Consider the following 10,766-nt stretch of genomic DNA (forward strand, 5'->3'; position numbering starts at 1 on the left):
ATATATAGAAACATTGGGGTAACAGTCACCCCGCTATAGTTCCAGGGGTACCCAGGGCACAAATAAGCACTCACCCCAAATCCCCCCTAACTGGCCTTCAGGCTGGGCCCCCTTAGCCCATAACAAGGTTACAGATATATAGAGACATTGGGGTAACAGTCACCCCCGCTATAGTTCCAGGGGTACCCAGGGCACAATAAGCACTCACCCCAAATCCCCCCCCTAACTGGCCTTCAGGCTGGGCCCCCTTAGCCCATAACAAGGTTACAGATATATAGAAACATTGGGGGTAACAGTCATCCCGCTATAGTTCCAGGGGTACCCAGGGCACAAATAAGCACTCACCCCAAATCCCCCCTAACTGGCCTTCAGGCTGGGCCCCCTTAGCCCATAACAAGGTTACAGATATATAGAAACATTGGGGTAACAGTCACCCCGCTATAGTTCCAGGGGTACCCAGGGCACAAATAAGCACTCACCCCAAATCCCCCCCTAACTGGCCTTCAGGCTGGGCCCCCTTAGCCCATAACAAGGTTACAGATATATAGAAACATTGGGGTAACAGGTTAATGGGAACCCCAATACCTGGGTGTAGAAAAGAAATGAAACAAATAGGGAATATTGTGGAATATTTCTCTGCCCATTTTGGGCCGTTTGACCAATTCTCTCCTGATTATTGTGGGAAATGCAGAATATTAATGACCGCAGGTGATTATGGTTTTAACTTTAGAATTTTGATGATTTTCTTAATTCCTAAAAACAAGTCTATTTGCGGCGTTACGTGCGCATTTCCTTACGGCCCCCGGGGGACACGCAGCGCGGAACCAAAGCAGCGCCGTTAATTAAAGAAGGTGAGAGATGCAGCCATGCATGGGAACGACACTGGGATAATATTATTATTGCGGCTGTTTTGCCTCGGTGGAGACTTTATCTGGGACAAAGCCAAAATATAATGTGAATTGTCAAATATAAGTACATTTTTATAATTATTTGCTCTATCAAACAACCAATGGGAGTGACACATCAGTTTATTGGAAACATTTCCATTATCTCCATGGACCTATGGGAAATGCACTGTGCAGGGCTGTGCTGAGATCTCTGCCCCCCACATTAGGTGTATCCCCCCAATATTCCCCTTTATATAGGGGCTTATGGGAAATGCACTGTGCAGGGCTGTGCTGAGATCTCTGCCCCCCACATTAGGTGTATCCCCCCAATATTCCCCTTTATATAGGGGCTTATGGCAAATGCACTGTGCAGGGCTGTGCTGAGATCTCTGCCCCCCACATTAGGTGTATCCCCCCAATATTCCCCTTTATATAGGGGCTTATGGGAAATGCACTGGGCAGGGCTGTGCTAAACTCTCTGCCCCTCACATTAGGTGTATCCCCCCAATATTCCCCTTTATATAGGGACTTATGGGAAATGCACTGGGCAGGGCTGTGCTGGAATCTCTGCCCCCCACATTAGGTGTATCCCCCCAACATTCCCCTTTATATAGGGACTTATGGGAAATGCACTGGGCAGGGCTGTGCTGGAATCTCTGCCCCCCACATTAGGTGTATCCCCCCAACATTCCCCTTTATATAGGGACTTATGGGAAATGTACTGGGCAGGGCTGTGCTGAGATCTCTGCCCCCCACATTAGGTGTATCCCCCCAATATTCCCCTTTATATAGGGGCTTATGGGAAATGCACTGTGCAGGGCTGTGCTGGAATCTCTGCCCCCCACATTAGGTGTATCCCCCCAACATTCCCCTTTATATAGGGGCTTATGGGAAATGTACTGTGCAGGGCTGTGCTGAACTCTCTGCCCCCCACATTAGGTGTATCTCCCCAACATTCCCCTTTATATAGGGGCTTATGGGAAATGCACTGGGCAGGGCTGTGCTAAACTCTCTGCCCCCCACATTAGGTGTATCCCCCCAACATTCCCCTTTATATAGGGACTTATGGGAAATGCAGAGCGCAGGGCTGTGCTGAGATGCTGCCCCCCAGTTGCAGACCCTTCCCAATATCTATAAAGGTGTTTCTGCTGTTTCACATTTTGCCTGGGGGGGGGTTACTATTCTTATTCTTCCCCCCCTGGGAGTTGCAGTTCAGCGCTACGTTGCACCTCAGGTGTCGGCATAGAAACCATCTGCCAGTTCCACACAAGGATCCCGTTATTGTGCCTGGCTGGCGGCTGAGCAGGTTCCCCCCCCAGAGAGTAAATGGAACATCAGTAAATACCATTCTCCCCTCTCTGTCGGATGTAACATTAGCGCTCAGAACCCGCAGCATTAATTTGATATTTAGGTCTTGCAGGATTTTTATTTTAATGACATAATGAGCAAGCGCCAATTAGAGAATGTTAAAATGCGACGCGCAGGTGCGAAATTTGCAAGTAATCAGAATGCGAAAGTCTATTCAGAACCTTCTCTTCTAAAGGTTCCCTTGTTCTACTGTCTCACTGCAACCCGGCGACACCGGGGAACCCATAGCGGGTCCAAATAGGGGTATTTGTGTTATAGAAGGTAAGTTAGAGACAGTAGGGCAAAATGGAGACAGTAGGGCAACAGGGAGACAGTAGGGCAAGATGGAGACAGTAGGGCAAGATGGAGACAGTAGAACAAGATGGAGACAGTAGGGCAAGATGGAGACAGTAGGTCAAGATGGGGACAGTAGGGCAAGATGGAGACAGTAGGACAAGATGGAGACAGTAGGGCAAGATGGAGACAGTAGGGCAAGATGGGGACAGTAGGGCAAGATGGAGACAGTAGAACAAGATGGAGACAGTAGGACAAGATGGAGACAGTAGGGCAAGATGGGGACAGTAGGACAAGATGGAGACAGTAGGGCAAGATGGAGACAGTAGGGCAAGATGGAGACAGTAGAACAAGATGGAGACAGTAGGGCAAGATGGAGACAGTAGGGCAAGATGGAGACAGTAGAACAAGATGGAGACAGTAGGGCAAGATGGAGACAGTAGGGCAAGATGGAGACAGTAGAACAAGATGGAGACAGTAGGGCAAGATGGAGACAGTAGGTCAAGAGTGGGACAGTAGGGCAAGATGGAGACAGTAGGACAAGATGGAGACAGTAGGACAAGATGGAGACAGTAGGGCAAGATGGGGACAGTAGGACAAGATGGAGACAGTAGGGCAAGATGGAGACAGTAGGGCAAGATAGAGACAGTAGGGCAAGATGGAGACAGTAGGGCAAGATGGAGACAGTAGGGCAAGATGGGACAGTAGGGCAAGATGGAGACAGTAGGGCAAAAGGGAGACAGTAGGGCAAGATGGGAGACAGTAGGGCAAGATGGAGACAGTAGGGCAAAAGGGAGACAGTAGGGCAAGATGGAGACAGTAGGGCAAGATGGAGACAGTAGGGCAAGATGGAGACCAGTAGAACAAGATGGAGACAGTAGGGCAAGATGGAGACAGTAGGTCAAGATGGGACAGTAGGGCAAGATGGAGACAGTAGGACAAGATGGAGACAGTAGGACAAGATGGAGACAGTAGGGCAAGATGGGGACAGTAGGACAAGATGGAGACAGTAGGGCAAGATGGGAGACAGTAGGGCAAGATAGAGACAGTAGGGCAAGATGGAGACAGTAGGGCAAGATGGAGACAGTAGGGCAAGATGGGGACAGTAGGGCAGATGGGGACAGTAGGACAAGATGGAGACAGTTAGGGCAAGAACTTGGAGACAGTAGGGCAAGATAGAGAGCAGTAGGGCAAGATGGAGACAGTAGGGCAAGATGGAGACAGTAGGCGCAGATGGGGACCAGTAGGGCAAGATGGAGACAGTAGGGCAAAAGGGAGACAGTAGGGCAAGATGGAGACAGTAGGGCAAAAGGGAGCAGTAGGGCAAGATGGAGACAGGTAGGGCAAGATGGAGAACCAGTAGGGCAAGATGGAGGACAGTAGGGCAAGATGGGAGGACAGTAAAAGGAGGGCAAGATGGAGACAGTAGGGCAAGATGGAGACAGTAGGGCCAAGATGGAAGACAGTCAGGGCAGATGGAGACAGTAAGGGCACAGATGGAGACAGCTAGGCCAGATGGAGACAGTAGGGGGGGGGGCAAGATGGGAGAGGCAAGATGGGACAGAGGACAAGATGGAGACAGTAGGCAAGATGGAACAGTAGGGCAAGATGGAGACAGTAGGGCAAGAGGGAGACAGTAAGGGCAAGATGGAGGACAGTAGGGCAAGATGGAGACAGTAGGGGCAAGATGGAGACACAGTAGGGCCAAGATGGAGACAGTAGGGCAAGATGGAGACAGTAGGACAAGATGGAGACAGTAGGCAAAATGGAGACAGTAGGCAAGATGGAACAGTAGGGCAAGATGGAGACAGTAGGGCAAAAGGGGGAGACAGTAGGGCAAGATGGAGACAGTAGGGCCAAGATGACAGTACAGTTAGGGCAAGATGGAGACAGTAGGGCAAGATGGAGACAGTAGGGCAAGAGGGAGACAGTTGGGCAAGAGGAGACAGTTAGGGCAAGATGGCGAGACAGTAGACAAGATGGAGACAGTAGGCAAGAGAAGACGGCAAGAGGGAGACAGTAGGACAAGAGGGGACAGTAGGGCAAGAAGGAGGACAGTAGGGCAAGATGGAGACAGTAGGCAAAGAGGGAGACAGTAGGACAAGATGGAGACAGTAGGGCAAAGATGGAGACAGTAGAACAAGAGGGAACAGTTAGGACAAGATGGAGACATTAGGCAAGATGGGGACAGTAGGGGCAGATGGAGAAAGTAGGCAAGATGAGACAGCATAGGAACAAGATGGAGACAGTAGGGCAGATGGAGACAAGTAGGGCAAGATGGAGTCAGTAGGGCAAGATGGCGACAGTAGGACACGATGGAGACAGAGGGCAAGAGGAGACAGTAGACAAGAGGAGACAGTAGGGCAAGATGGAGACAGTAGGCAAAAGGGAACAGTAGGCAAGATGGGGACAGTTAGGGGCAAGATGGAGGACAGTAGGCAAGAGGAGACAGTAGAACAAGATGGAGACAGTAGGGCAAATGAGACAGTAGGACAAGATGGAGACAGTATGGGCAAGTGGAGACAGTTAGGGCAAAAGGGGAGACAGTAGGGCAAGATGGGGACAGATAGGGCAAGATGGAGACAAGGCAAGATGGAGACAGTAGGACAAAGATGGAGACAGTAGGGCACAGTAGGGCAAAAGGGAGACAGTAGGGCAAGATGGGGACAGTAGGGCAAGATGGCAAAAATGGGACAGAGGACAGATGGAGACAGTAGGCAAGAAGACAGTGGGACAGTAGGGCAAGAGAACAGTAGGGCAAGATGGAGACAGTAGGGCAAGATGGAGACAGTAGGGCAAGATGGGGACAGTAGGGCAAGATGGGGACAGTAGGGCAAGATGGGGACAGTAGGGCAAGATGGAGACAGTAGGGTATTTTACAGATGGTCAAATGCAGAATATGGGGCGAGTGCCTAGTGGAAAAAATCACGTTTCACTACCAAATCCACATTTCCTGGATATTCCTGTCCCTGTAGCTGCAGAGCTGACACTTCATTCACCTCTCTCACCCTGCATGGAGACAGCGCCCCCCCATTACACTGTCGGATTTCCGCTCTGACAAACCCCGGCGGCGCCGACTCCATTCTGTGATTTTGCAGCAGGCGAAGCCCCCGGAGACCCCCGGCCCTCGTTGTGTATTCTCACCAGCCGCCCGCTGGCATTTGTGCCGGAGCCCGGCGACGGGGGCGCTGCCATTCTCAATTTCATATCTCCCAGTGTAATGGGTTCCCAGCCAATCCCGGGCAGCAATCAGCAATATTAGAAATGGAAGATGAAATCTAAGACCGGTTCTGTCTGTAATTCCGGGAAGGCTCCGTCTCGCTCACAGGGAACTGCCTGTTCGGAGAATTTTATTTTCGGGCCGGTGGATCATCCGATACGGAGGGAATGGAAAGCCAACGCCGGTCCCTAATTCACTTTCTTCCCTTCAATATATTCCCTTATCTTTCCGGCCAATTGGGCCGCAGTTTAACCCTTTGCGGTGGCAAAAAAATACAACGTCTTTTTATAAAAAAGTTATTGGATCTGGTTTTCGCTCCGTCTGTTTATCTGTAAATACAAATAGGAAAATGGGCTTTTATTTATATCTGATAGCAATGTACTAAAGGCAGAATATTCTGTATTTGTAAGTACCGTACTTATTGGCTGGAAACATTGCTTCTTGGTGTAGTGGAAGTGATTGGTGGAAGCTGCCATATTGCTTCCCCGTTATTGGGCGACACGTTTGGTTTTCGATGTATGAAATCAGGGCAGTAGGATTCGCCTAAAACAATAAATGTCCCTTAAGCTCAACCTGTTTGGTCTTCTGGGTCTGATCAGGAATCAAAGGGCCCCAAGCAGGGGCCTCCCCAGCCAATCATGAATCCATTGGTCCCATTGGCCCCGGTAGGAGTGCAGTTCAAGTCCCACCCCTTCCCTCTGTCACGGGGACCCTTGTTTTCCATTGCACTGAGCACCCAGTGTTGGTTGGGGGGTACTAGGGCCACAGGAGACTGAAATCCTGAACCCACTCTCAGAGCTTGGGCTGAGGTTCCCTAGGCTCTGGGCCCAGAAGGTTCCTCCAGTCAGACCCTATAGGTCTGGTTCAGACAGTACATTATGATGGTACCACTTATTAGGGGCCATTTACAAACACAAGTGCAAAATGCAACTTCTAATTGGCATTTTTTTACCCATGATCCAGAGTGCAATGGTAACAAGTTTGGTGTGTCTATGGGCACAACCCTCTTAGCAACACCCCAGAGTCTCACAGTGCCAATAGCACCTATGGGCACAACCTACTGAGCTACGCCCCAGGGTCAATAGCACCTATGGGCACAACCCACTGAGCTACACCCCAGGGTCAATAGCACTTATGGGCACAACCTACTGAGCTACACCCCAGGGTCAATAGCACTTATGGGCACAACCTAGTGAGCTACACCCCAGGGTCAATAGCACTTATGGGCACAACCTACTGAGCTACACCCCAGGGTCAATAGCACCTATGGGCACAACCTAGTGAGCTACACCCCAGGGTCAATAGCACTTATGGGCACAACCTACTGAGCTACACCCCAGGGTCAATAGCACCTATGGGCACAACCTACTGAGCTACACCCCAGGGTCAATAGCACCTATGGGCACAACCTACTGAGCTACACCCCAGGGTCAATAGCACCTATGGGCACAACCTACTGAGCTACGCCCCAGGGTCAATAGCACCTATGGGCACAACCTACTGAGCTACACCCCAGGGTCAATAGCACTTATGGGCACAACCTACTGAGCTACGCCCCAGGGTCAATAGCACTTATGGGCACAATTGTTGGCAGTTGTTGCTATGGTTACAGACGTAACCATGACTGGCATCGCCAGTTATAACCGAGCACCCAGTTGCCCCGCAGGACCCTATTTGCCATCTCCTGGACAGAAGAACTGATCACTAACCCGGTGCCGTTAGAGCTTTGAGGGCGGCACAGAAAGCCGATATTCCATTAGAACTTCTGGGACTGTCGGAGAAATTCCACGGAAAGAAATTAGTGCCATTTATTTTCACTTCAATCTGCGGGAAGTTCCACACTGGGCGGCGCGGTGTCACCATCAGAACCTAATTGCCCTGAGCCGTCCGGCTGGAGATGTGAGGGGCAATTTAATTCAGCTGGGGATCAATAGGAAAAGCTTCGCCGGTGTCACAATGAATGGGGCTCAGTGGCACCGAGAGGGGGGGGGGCAGGGGTGGGTAAAGGGAAAGCTGCCCCCCCCCCACAAGGTGCATTTCTATATGTAAATATGGTCATTAACTATGCATTTATGTAAATCCCCCTATAAACCCGCCCACTCTGTATAACGCCCGGCGCATTAGCGGCTAATGGTGCGACTGGGACGTCTCAATTACATTCACACACCGGCGCCTTAAAGGCAACATCATTTGTCTCAATCTGTCTCATTGCCTTCTGCCACTTCCCTCAGTAACGGGGGCCCACAAACTCCCCACTCCGGAACCGAGGTTCCTTTCAGCCGGGTCCTATAGGGGATCCCACTGGCTCTTAATCTGATTGGTGGGGGGGGGTCCCTGAGCAAAAACCCACATTAGTTATTTATGTACAGTCCGACTGTCTCACCCCCGTCTTACTGTCTCACCCCAGTCCGACTGTCTCACCCCCGTCTTACTGTCTCACCCCAGTCTTACTGTCTCACCCCAGTCTTACTGTCTCACCCCCGTCTTACTGTCTCACCCCAGTCCGACTGTCTCACCCCCGTCTTACTGTCTCACCCCAGTCTTACTGTCTCACCCCAGTCTTACTGTCTCACCCCAGTCTTACTGTCTCACCCCCGTCTTACTGTCTCACCCCCGTCTTACTGTCTCACCCCCGTCTTACTGTCTCACCCCCGTCTTACTGTCTCACCCCCGTCTTACTGTCTCACCCCCGTCTTACTGTCTCACCCCCGTCTTACTGTCTCACCCCAGTCCGACTGTCTCACCCCCGTCTTACTGTCTCACCCCAGTCCGACTGTCTCACCCCAGTCTTACTGTCTCACCCAAGTCTTACTGTCTCACCCCAGTCCGACTGTCTCACCCCAGTCTTACTGTCTCACCCCAGTCTTACTGTCTCACCCCACTCTGACTGTCTCACCCCAGTCTTACTGTCTCACCCCAGTCCGACTGTCTCACCCCCGTCTTACTGTCTCACCCCAGTCCAACTGTCTCACCCCCGTCTTACTGTCTCACCCCAGTCTTACTGTCTCACCCCAGTCTTACTGTCTCACCCCAGTCTTACTGTCTCACCCCAGTCTTACTGTCTCACCCCAGTCTTACTGTCTCACCCCAGTCTTACTGTCTCACCCCAGTCTTACTGTCTCACCCCAGTCCGACTGTCTCACCCCAGTCTTACTGTCTCACCCCAGTCTTACTGTCTCACCCCAGTCTTACTGTCTGACCCCCGTCTTACTGTCTCACCCCACTCTGACTGTCTCACCCCAGTCCGACTGTCTCACCCCAGTCTTACTGTCTCACCCCAGTCTTACTGTCTCACCCCCGTCTGACTGTCTCACCCCACTCTGACTGTCTCACCCCAGTCCGACTGTCTCACCCCAGTCTTACTGTCTCACCCCAGTCTTACTGTCTCACCCCAGTCTTACTGTCTCACCCCCGTCTTACTGTCTCACCCCAGTCTTACTGTCTCACCCCAGTCCGACTGTCTCACCCCAGTCTTACTGTCTCACCCCAGTCTTACTGTCTCACCCCAGTCTTACTGTCTCACCCCCGTCTTACTGTCTCACCCCACTCTGACTGTCTCACCCCAGTCCTACTGTCTCACCCAAGTCTTACTGTCTCACCCCACTCTGACTGTCTCACCCCAGTCCTACTGTCTCACCCCAGTCTTACTGTCTCACCCCACTCTGACTGTCTCACCCCAGTCCTACTGTCTCACCCCAGTCTTACTGTCTCACCCCACTCTGACTGTCTCACCCCAGTCCGACTGTCTCACCCCAGTCCTACTGTCTCACCCCAGTCTTACTGTCTCACCCCACTCTGACTGTCTCACCCCAGTTCCCACTACAACCCCAATAACCTCCAACAGCGTGTGGGTGGGTGCAGGGCAGGGAGTTGCACCTCCATATGGTCCTGGCCCCTGATGCCCCATGTCCAATGAGATGCTGAGACCCCTGTCCAATGAGATAATGAGACCCCTGTCCAATGAGATGCTGAGACCCCTGTCCAATGAGATGCTGAGACCCCTGTCCAATGAGATACTGAGACCCCCTGTCCATTGAGATACTGAGACCCCCTGTCCATTGAGATACTGAGAACCCTGTCCATTGAGATACTGAGACCCCCTGTCCATTGAGATACTGAGACCCCTGTCCATTGAGATACTGAGACCCCTGTCCAATGAGATACCGAGACCCCCTCTCCATTGAGATACTGAGACCCCTGTCCATTGAGATACTGAGACCCCTGTCCATTGAGATACTGAGACCCCTGTCCATTGAGATACCGAGACCCCCTGTCCAATGAGATACCGAGACCCCCTCTCCATTGAGATACTGAGACCCCTGTCCATTGAGATACTGAGACCCCTGTCCATTGAGATACTGAGACCCCTGTCCAATGAGATAATGAGACCCCTGTCCATTGAGATACTGAGACCCCTGTCCATTGAGATACTGAGGCCCCTGTCCAATGAGATGCTGAGACCCCTGTCCAATGAGATACTGAGACCCCTGTCCAATGAGATGCTGAGACCCCCTGTCCAATAAGATTATGAGACCCCCTGTCCAATAAGATTATGAGACCCCCTGTCCAATAAGATGCTGAGGCCCCTGTCCAATAAGATGCTGAGGCCCCTGTCCAATAAGATGCTGAGGCCCCCTGTCCAATAAGATTATGAGACCCCCTGTCCAATAAGATTATGAGACCCCCTGTCCAATAAGATGCTGAGACCCCTGTCCGATGAAATGCTGAGACCCCTGATCAATGAGATGCTGGAGTCCCTATCCAATGAGATGTTGAAGACTCTGACTGGAGCCCCCCTGGCTGTAGATCTCCCTCCCCCAATGCACTGAGAGTACATTTAATTTTCACATGTTCCAGGGAGGGGCTGGGCGCCCCTGTGGGGGTGAGTGGGGGCCCTTAGGGTGCACCCCCAGTCTGACCGTGCAGAAATTCCACCTCCTGGGCCCGACTGTGCCTGTGCGTCTGGGTCACTCAGCTGGTAGAAGGTGGGGGTCCGGTGGAAGGAAGGGGCCCCAAAA

Source organism: Xenopus tropicalis, chromosome 7 (genome assembly GCF_000004195.4).
Source record: "Xenopus tropicalis strain Nigerian chromosome 7, UCB_Xtro_10.0, whole genome shotgun sequence".
Taxonomy (NCBI): domain Eukaryota; kingdom Metazoa; phylum Chordata; class Amphibia; order Anura; family Pipidae; genus Xenopus; species Xenopus tropicalis.